The following is a 10,041-nucleotide window of genomic DNA, read 5'->3' as shown; positions in this document are numbered from 1 at the left end:
TGCTTCAACCATCGTGTGGATGATTGAACCATCCACACGGGAACAAGGCCTGTTAATAACATCAAAATCATGGTGTTATGTGCCTTATGTGATTACACATAATTAATCACTGCCACTGTAATAACAATCGTCTGTTATTCGTAAACACTGTAATTCGTTTGTTATCTGTCCGCTCTGTACTGCCTTGCCAACATGTACCTTTATGTTTGCAAGTGTCTACGAATGAGGAAGGGACCAAAAGTAGCCTTAAAACGTTGTGTTTGAAATACAGACATGTACAATTCATTTTGGTGGTGAGTGAATGCTATTGTACATGTTCCTTATGTAGTTAATTAAACCATTAAAGTCAGTTAAATGAAACAGAGTTTACAAAGTTTTGAGCCATCAAAGTCGCTTCTTTCTTTTGTGGCCCTGGGAATAGCAGGACTTTTAAAGGCGCTTCATTTAGTATAGCACACTGATGTTCTGATGAATTCTTGAAAGATATGTCTCGCATTGGTGTAATATGGTCAAAGAATGGAAACAGATATCCAAATTAAATTATTCTGTCATCCAAATATATGGTTTGAGTGAGTATCTATTAACCAAATGTTCCATTTATGACAACACGACTCTCACACAGACATATGGGGGAATATAGACATTATTTTCAATTGCAGAACTATAAAACGTGCAGATTCAAGGTCTTTTTTCAGAAGTACAGGCCTCCAGCTTAAAGGACGTGTGAATATAATAAAATATAATAAATATAGAATTACTACAACAAATATTCAGTAGAGACTGAGAAGGTTTACACGAACAGATATACATGAACAAAACACTTTGCATGCATACAATGCTCACAAATAGTGAAAAGACGGGTGATTTGTGAGAGCTTCATTTTCTTCAAGCAAATAGTTAACTCTCTTCAACTCAATCTTATACATTTCTGATATAATGTTGGAGAAAGCAATGTTTACAAAAATAACGCCCTAATTTCTCAATTTGCATCCATCTTCCGGTTTCTGAAACGTGTGAGATCCACTCTCAAATTTCTGTCTGTGGTATATGTTTGGTACCATTCTGGCTGTAATTGGGACTCAAGTAAGCTGTAATATCTGAGTTTTCCACTCCAACACGTGATTTATCTCATCTGAGCCGAAGCCTTGATAGTTAAAGAGTGATTTCGTTTGTCAATTTGGCGGTTACCTATATAGCAGAGCTATTTGTCTAGAGTTAACATCTAGCTATTTTCTAGAATTGTAAATGAACTCAATACAATGCACACTCTCAGATCCACACACATCAGATCCAAATGTCACTCTTTATGTGATCATGCTATCAAAGCTTGAAACACTGGCAATATATCCAAGTATATAAACTAAAGGAAAATTTTCATGGCTATTTCTGTCTGATGGGCAAATGTTCTTCCTGATCATTTTGACGCGACGAGATTGTAATGCATTTCCTGTTCCTTGTACTATATCACAAGGAATATTTTTTGCGATTTCCAAAACAAGTTGTCTAACTTGTGGCCTTGAATTTTCAACTATATATTCATAAGTTCCACAATTTCCCTGTTTACATTTTGGCACACTGAATTGTTATAATTCACATAATTCATTCTGATATATATATACAATACAAATATCATTTTTTTACCCCTATTCAATTATTAACATTGTTATTTCGAAGGCGAATGTTGAGTTATTTGAATAGTTATATTGGTTAATGTTTGTTTGCTTCAATGATATTTTGCCAATAGGGATTACCAAAATGTCTACAGGTGCTATATATTTGGCCCCAATCAGGATATACCTGTTCTTTTGAACACAACATTTTCTGAGATTCAGAGATGGAACAGAGCATGTTAAATCAAAGTGCTCATTAATATTTTGGTAAAAGTTCTTCATTGTATAGTTCTTTGCATTACATTAAAATTACATGGAATCATTGTATGCAAACATGGATAAACTAAAAGAAGGAAGTAGTTCAGAGAAGAATGTGTAGTGAGGTAAAAAAACTTTCCAATAAGCCCTTTACCTTTCAAATTCACTGTGTACCCATTTGTAATTAGCCGATATCAGTTGATTTCCTAGTACATTATAACAAAAACATTTGTTATCTTTTTCTGCAGTAATAAAGCGAATGATCCCCTGGGACGTTGCGAATAATTGCCTATTTCTGCGGATATATTTAATTGTTTTATAGCACAAAATGTTGTTTTTTTGTTGAACTACCGCACCGCCAAGGCGTGGCAAGAAAACATGAGGCAAAACTCTACATATGAAGCTGCGCTGTGAATCTTATGTTATAAATAAACACCTGTTTGTAAACTATTCCAGCCATAATAACTTTGTCTGTTATTACTCTTTGTGACATGAATATTTGAATTTTGATAACCTTGCATTGTGTTCCTTGCCTTTTACAAATCTACATGAATATGTACTTGCACATAGAATTTGGTAGATATCGTTGCGTCAGTGGTGTTATTACTGTTGATTTAGGACTAGGTGTAACATGATAATCAACATAACAACATGTTGCCGGTGAATTGTAAGCGTGCAAACAACCTAGGAAGACGACAGGGATGTGTAGTCAAATTCTGACCGCCAATACATTTAACCAATGTGTTATTTTTTCGGTCGGATTGGCACAGTCAAAGCAATATAACTTGGCCAAGAAGTTTAACTTAAGCTACAGGTTTCACGATGTTCTGATATCGTCCAAATAACCACTGATTTAACGACCTAAACTTGAAATTAGACAGATCACTAAGACCGCCTAGTCAGTTTCATATTTAGATCTATGCATAAAGATTCAGAGTGCCAAAAGATCTCCTCAAGGCTCATTGACAAGGGGGAAGATGTCAATTTCCCAGTAGTAATCAATCCAGTCACATCTATCAATTTTCCAGGAACTCGAGTCTTTGGAGTCTAAATTACACAGCATTTGAGAAGCAATCGAACATGCGCTTTCTACGAAGATTTCAAAGTCATGGGTGCAGGATATGCCCACTTTTTCGGAACACGTTATGATATAGATATGGATTTTAGCAGACATTTGTTATTGTAATGGAAAGGGAAAGGGTTTTGTCACTTCTATTTACCGATACATGTTGTACACAGTTGCTGGTGATACACCCACTCATGAGTGTTTACGCAAATATAGAATACTCGGATGGCAAAAATAGCTTTGGCTATTGACGTTTCTAACCTGAAATCTGTGATGCGGTCTTTGTGTTTTCGAAATGTTGATTTGAATTGAACAGTTTAACAAAATGAAACGTCAAAGTCTTATATATGTGTCTGTATCAGTAGTAAATTTTCATTGTAGCTAACAATTGATCTTGGCATACAATCCTCTTGTGCAAGTGGACGGTGAAGCCGATGCCTGAGATTGTGATCTTTAAATATTGACAATAATTGTTGCGATAAATGCCTTTAATTCAAACCAGTTTAATGTCTATGCTAGCTGTAAGGACAATTTTAAAGAAGCATTTTAAAAAGAAAGTTGTAGCTTATGATAAGGTTCTTGAGCTATAGAAGGACAAAAACCTCTGTGATATCATGCACAGTTTGAAGAGAGATTGACCCAAAACCGAGCACGAACAATTCCCCAGTTATGGTTAACCTACTGCAATTTCAAGTGATGATGACGTCCCACATCCCAGGATATATAACCAGAACATGTTAAAGAAAAAACGTATCAACTAATATCATGACGGATATTGCCATGGATGTAAAACCAAAATGTGCGATAACTTGTTGCAAAAGCACTTTGGCCCCAACATGAAGTAAGGAGCTGAGAAATTATGATTACAAGTGGCAGACCCGTGTCTGAACCATATTGTTTGAAAACAGCCTGGTCGACGTTGTTACCCATGTCAACCAAAGATTAGTGCAACTGAGCTAGTGCCACCGACTGGTTCTGGTCCTGTCGTTGGTGTCGTTCTATCTCATCGCAGATTATCTATGGGGGAGAGGTCTACAACACTTGCAACATGTGGGCATGCATTTTCCTGCTGCAAGGTGACTTTACATCCCCAGAGTTGCACTAAGGGTAGAGCATGATCTCGAGCGATGTCGCCCCAGTGGCGTCCGCCAATCACTTCCCATTAACAAAGACTATTTGTGTTCTCCCTTGAGTTGTGATGCCACCCAATACCATTACACTTGAGTCTCTAAACTCACAACGTTAAGTAACGCAAGCGTCGCTAAAACGTACTTCTGAACTCCTGTGGATCTTTGCACGATGAAACCTTGACTCATCTGTGAACAGTATACAGTCCCAGCCTTGTCTTCTGAATCGCAGAAGCTGTCCACACCAAGCTATGCATGCCTGACGGTGACATGGAGGCAAAATTGGGCATCACGTCGGGCATCACGTACTTCCTTAACCGTTTGCATACGGTTCTGCTTCTCATTGGTCTCAACCTATAAATTATCCGAATTGTTAATGTAGCAGTTTGGTATCGAATCCGTACTTTATTTTCAGGTTAATTAATTCGAGAACAATGACAATTTATCAGGAATGTCTCCATAGCTAAATATGTTGTCCCAAAGTCATCGGTCACGTAAAACGATGTAAATTTGGTTGGAACTTCAAGCACATTTACCTTCTCAATTGAGTTACCAGGTGACTCTTCAATATGTGACTGACTGTAAAGTTTGAGCTGAATAATCTGTGTTCATTGTCTGGGAGGCTCATATCCCGTTCCGTATAATTAGCTGAGTCAACTGATAGTTGTTGCCAGTGTTGACGTGGATGGGTTGCAATCGACTCCCAAACAATGGGTGTACAATTTATGTCTGATAGTGCCAGTTAGTCATCAGCGCCGGAGGGCTGAGGTGGATTGGTTGTAATCAGACAAAGAGACATATTATTCATTAGAAAGGCCATAGGCCCATAATACAGACAATGTTTGATTGCATAAACTACACATGCCAATGAAGGATTCGATTTAAGTTTCTCTTAGCCATTGTACATCATCTTCAATAAAAGATCTACCATTGTCTATACAACATTTACATAATCGTTCAGCGTATGAGACATATGTGTATCTATCCAAACCAACTGCAAGTTTAAACCTGCAACATCTGAAACGAGTCATACATATTCTCAGATGTACTGGTAATGGGAGTGTAAAATATTTTTCTACATTTAACAGGGATTTGAAATGCTTATATAAGGTATCATATTCTATACTACTGATAGAACTACACCATGATTGTTGAAGGTTATCAGAGTCTTTGTTTAAAAAGATGAATAAATATCTTCACATTGCCAACATCTTGTGTTAACCATACACATCCAAATCCTAATTTAAACAAATATTCTTAATGTGAGTAGTCCATGTCGTGCAGCCATAATGATCCAGTGATTTGAGCATTTAATAGCATTGGCGAGGCAGTCTGTGCTCGTCCAAACACAGTAGCCTGCACCAATACTTGATGGCTCTTGTGGTATACACAAGTTGGAGAGGGGCTCTGCCGCACTCTCCTTAAACCGTAGCATTGTTTGTTGTACAGTAAACTACGGTTATAACAAACACGCTTATAATGAACTGACCAATATAACAATCTTATTTTTTGGTCCCGACCATTTGTTGTATAAATGCTGTTTATTTGCTTATAACGAACTACAGTTACTACGAACTAAATTCAGTAGTCCCTTCGAGTTCGTTATAACCGTAGTTTACTGTATTTAGAAACCATTTACACATTTTGTTCTGTACATGTTCAATAATTTTATAATATGACATGTCACATACTTCTGCACCATAATAGACAATAGGAACAATCATAGGTACCTATATTACACTAAAAGTATTTGGATAACCCAGCAGGTGTTCTAACACAGGCACACAGTTTATCATACATTGATGTAATAATAGGTAAAAATAAATTCCAGACACCAATATCAGACAAACTCTGTTACAGTATATTGTGATCAACGTATCAAACGCTTTTGAGAAATCTACAAATAAACAATAAAACCTTCCTTTCTTTTTACATGCATACTTTTGGATAATGGCCTGTGATGAAAATATATGGAATGGTTGGGTCGAAATCAAGCTTGAGATTCATCATTGATATTGTTATCATCACACCACCTCTTTAGTCTAGCAATAAGAATAGATGTAAACACTTTGTATATGGTATCAATGAGTGATATACCTCTATAATTGTTGGCATAATTCATATTACAAGACTGGAACAGAGGACCGATGATACCTTTTTACCTACACATCTGGACAGTTACCACTCTAAAAGATTTTGTTAAGTATAATAACTAAAATTGGTGAAATTTGTTTTTTCTGAAGACTTCTTCTGTCTTCCCCATGATCTCTGTGAGCTCTCAGAGCTTTGTATTTGTCATGTTTAATTAATTCTAGTTCATCATCCCACCAGGAAGGCTGCTGATTTCTCCTGAAATTATAATTTAAACCATATACTTTTTTGGTGTGTTCTTGATAATAACTGACTATACAAGATACTGCTGTATCACAATTATTGTTAGCTAGCTATAAGATATAATCATAATGCTCAAGCTATATACCCTCAAGCTTGTGCAAGAAGGTATCACCTCCATTCCACACATATTTCTCCCAACTGCTTCCACCTTCCTTTTCCAGATTGAGTTACTCCTTGTATTACCTGGGGCTGAGGGTTTTACTATATTTACCAGATGAGTTACCCTAAACATAAAGTGAGCAGTAGAAGGGGAAATGCTTGGAGTGATCCTGTATACCAACCCCAAAGTTAGAGTAATATGGAAGGAGGGAAGCGGAGCCAATCATGTAGTCTACAGCACTTGATCCATTATGAGGGAAACATGTGAATTCACCATTTGCATCGTTAAACAATCTACCATTCAATGAGTGGATACAAAAAGTCTTACACAATTCACCAAGTCTTTTGCCAAAATTATTATGTGTCTCTGAGTCTCTGTTTCTTCTTGGCATATCTGAGGGATAATCAATTACATCTCTCTGAATAAAGTCAATGTTGTCATCTGGTAAGTCCTTTGTCATTGCATTAAGATCACCAGCAAGAAATATATACTTGTGTGGGTGTTCTCCAACAATAATGTTCAAATAGTTTTCAAGAAACCTTAGGCGCACTTAATGAGGAGGATTTTCATAATCTCCCCTCTATCAGAAACCATGAACAGGCTCTAAGCACCATCTCCTTCGCCACTGGTATTCCAACTGCAGGCTCTTGGTGGGGAAACCTGCTTCTGGGCAAGCTGTACCATCATAAAATAAATCACCTTAATCCGCCTTTGGAAAATTTACTCCAGCTACTGAAAGTACCTCGTGTGGGTTGTCACAAGCTAAAATGTTCCATCAAGCAGTTCCTAGCCCTGATATGGATGCTATCAACGCCAACCCAAAACATCTGGAACAAGCGTAGACCAACTTACCGGCCAGGCATAAAGGACTTTCTCCACCAAGTCATAGTGCTAACGGGGAAGACTTAGACTCAGAGGAGGAGGATACACTTCTACTCAAGCAGAATGGGAGTGACTCCATTTGGCCTCCATCCTCAAGCACCAAGAGAGGACATAAGTCAGAAAGATTAGACAGACCATTCTTTGTCCACATATGCCGAGGGGTACCCTAGGGTTAATCATGCCCAAAGGGATTACCCAGAATATGGTGATACGTATGGCCATTCTTTTGGTAGCCGTCAATGTTCCCGTCCTCGTTGGTCCCCGATGTATGAAGAACAAGGCCCTTCGAATTATTATTCTGTAAGAGGCCCTAACCAATGCTGGGTGGATGCTACGCATCCTGGGACCCGCATACCAGCCAATTGCGGGGAACTCCAGCCACTATGGGATCAATCTGGGTTTTTGTAAAGAAGATCCGGCACATGCCCACAGAGATAGGCAAAGGATGTGTAAGGAGATGACAGAAAGGATCAGGAGGACTCCTTATCATCAACATGTCGCCTGGAGAGAACATTAGATAACTCTTCGGATAGCAACTCAGATGAGGTACGTCCACAGTTGATTCAGAGAAGATGTAAAGCAGTTGTTGAAAAACCAACAGCTCCACTACCCGGATGTTATCATATGATGGAAGTGCAAGATAGTCCTCCATCTACATGAAATTTCAACACTTCACTCGATCTCAGGTCTGGAATGAGGAGGAGAAACTAGAAAAGCTGTGCTACTGCCTTGCAGCCGACTTTTTTGCCTTATTACTAGAGAGAGATGAATTCATCTCCTTCCAAGGAATGGTAAGGGAACTTGAAACGTGGTTTGGGAAACGGTCTCCAGCTGAGACTACCCAACTGCAGTTTCCAAATCTTTGTGAGGGCTCAGACGAGTCATTGGAAGAATGGGCGGAGTGTGTACAACAAGCAGCGATGGCTGCCTTTACAGATCTACCAGAGGACTTTGTGGAACAACAAGTGGTGCGGAGATTCTGCCAAGGATGCGCGAACAAAGAAGCTGCCCACTATGTTTCCAACCTTGGACTCAGAACACTGGAAGCAGCTATGGGTGCTGTCCAAAAGTACTTCCAGAATACCCAGGCAGTCTATGGTAGACCATTTGACGTGATATGAGGCAATCGCACTTGGCCAATGATTCGGAGGAAGAATACTTGATTGCCCAAATGCCCAATTTGCCAAATTATACCTCTTCACAGGAATTATAACTCCATCACAACCTGTAAGGTCGAGTGTGGTGGAACAATTGACCCGCCTGGAAGCTCGGGTTGAGGAGATGTCAGAAGATATCAAAAAGCTGATGACAATTTAGAAGCCCCTCATCATCATCAACTAGATCTGGGGAGTGCTTCAAATGTGTGAAAACAGGTCATTTCCGGAAGTATTGTCCAAACAATTACAATGAAGGTTGATGTGGAGAAAAGAAAGTCACGTGCAGTGCTAAAAAAAAGTAGGGGAGAGAAAGCAAAGCCAGACAAGATCCTAAGGAAGCTTTAAACACTTCCGGATCGAGCACAGAGGCCTAACCTCGATCCAAACTGAAGAAGGCCATCCCCCATCACTTCAACCTGTACTTCCGCCACCCACTGGACATCATCCATCTTTCCCGACAGCCCACTCTCAGCCTACAGCTCTTGGTACCTAGAATGATGACAGTCTGTCATATCCAGAAATCACTGTTAGGCAGTTAAAAAGTGGATCCATGTTGCTGGTACCAGTCCAAATACAAGACCACCACTGCAATGGTGGATACGGCGGGTGGGGTTACTATTACTTCGGACATATTTTACAATAAACTCTCACAGAAGCCTGAGAAGAAGCAGGACATCAAGTTGAGACCTGCCAACAGGGACATATGTCCTCATTTGTAACACAACCACTCCAGTTACTACTAGGGTCTGAAACCAATTCGATTCCTATAGTAGTGGGCCCAATCCAAGATGATGTTCTTCTGGGACTGGACTTCTTAGTTCCCCACGGGGCACATGTGGACCTGACTGAACAGTTACTACAGATTGGATCAGATACCATTGAAATGACTCTATGCCATTCTCAAAAGGTATCGCAAGTATCCAGAATCTTGGTATTTAAGAAAACTATCATTCCGCCGAACTTGGTATAGCAACTTGAATGTCCAATATCAAAGCAACTCTCAGATTTCATTAAAGAGCCACGCCTGACAAAAAATGATCTTCTGATGCCCAGGACTTACCAAACTGAAGGAAGTGTTCCCATTGTGTGCCTTGTCAATCCTTCGGATCATCAAGTGGTGCTACAGCATCATCAAGTCTTAGTGTTTGCCATGGTAATCAACCCAAAATACCTGCTCACGTGACACGTCTGTTTGAAAGGTCATCAGAGTTACTGCAAGGTCACAAAGTGCATCAATCGGCACAACTACTTACAGATGATCAAGATGTATTTACAAAAGCTGACTTGGATTTTGGGAACTATACTGCAGTTGAACATTCCATTGATACCGGAAACGCTAAACCAGTTAAACAGCGTATGCGAAGAACACCACTTGAGATATACTGGACACTGCCTCCATACAGGGGAAGTGCAAGAAGTTGTCTCCATCCGGGATAATCACTACTAG

General features: G+C 39.3%; 1 pseudogene; it reads left to right on the top strand.

Moving 5' to 3' along the window:
• The first annotated feature begins 3,770 nt into the window (after positions 1 to 3,770).
• Positions 3,771 to 8,968, top strand: LOC139448700 (uncharacterized; annotated as a pseudogene).
• The last annotated feature ends 1,073 nt before the right edge of the window (positions 8,969 to 10,041 follow it).

Source organism: Haliotis cracherodii, unplaced genomic scaffold (assembly GCF_022045235.1).
Source record: "Haliotis cracherodii isolate W230 unplaced genomic scaffold, xgHalCrac1.p SCAF_7, whole genome shotgun sequence".
NCBI lineage: Eukaryota > Metazoa > Mollusca > Gastropoda > Lepetellida > Haliotidae > Haliotis > Haliotis cracherodii.
Note: the sequence above shows the minus strand (reverse complement) of the source record. Positions and strands in the feature narration are given on the sequence as shown.